The sequence below is a fragment of the Formica exsecta genome, unplaced genomic scaffold, assembly GCF_003651465.1.
Source record: "Formica exsecta isolate Colony F162 unplaced genomic scaffold, ASM365146v1 scaffold49, whole genome shotgun sequence".
Taxonomy (NCBI): Eukaryota; Metazoa; Arthropoda; class Insecta; order Hymenoptera; family Formicidae; genus Formica; species Formica exsecta.
Genome location: NW_021852138.1, coordinates 475,345 through 476,147, shown reverse-complemented (window position 1 = coordinate 476,147; position 803 = coordinate 475,345).

Genomic DNA, 803 nt, shown 5'->3' with positions numbered 1-803 from the left:
TATTATTTTACAATTTTAATTTTTACAATATTTATATCAAGACTTGTAACAAATTTAATTAATAAAATAATTAATTTAATTAATAATTTAATGACAATTATTGCTTTATCATTGAGTTAATTAGAAAGTTAATAACAATAATTTTCTCACAATTTTTAAGGCTCATTATATTTATATGGAAAAAAGAAAAAGACAATTCTTTTCCTTTTACATCCTCTGCTCTTCGAGGCAAGATGTTCCGACGAGACGAGATTCGCAACTTTGTGGACTTGCGTGTCGATGTAGAGGCGTGTCGGCGCGAAGTGAGGCAAACCTCTCTCGAGGTCCGATCTCAGGAAAGCAAGAACCGCAATGCAAGGGAGTGTAACGGCTCCAAGGACGCGCGCGCCGGCTCTCCCAGGAAACTGCTAACCGACATCCGCGAGGACACGCACACGAGCACGTTCCTCGTATCTTGCATCTGGTCGGCTCGCGGGCAGAAAAAACCAGTCGCCGGCTGATCGAGATCCGAATCAAAGATGCGTGAAGGGAGTGATGGGGCGGAGGGGTTGGGAATGAAAGGGCCTTCGCGGATTTCGCGCCCTAGCGGGACAGATATCTCGTCTCTTTCTTTTTCTAGCATAAATATACTAAGTCTTTAGAAATTATGAGAACATTATTGTTATTAATTCCCTAATTGACTCAATAATAAAACAATTATTTTTAATTTATTAATTATTTTAATTATTAATTATTTAATTATTAATTATTTTTAAATTATTAATTAAATTAAACAATTTATTAATTAAATTTGCTACAAGTCT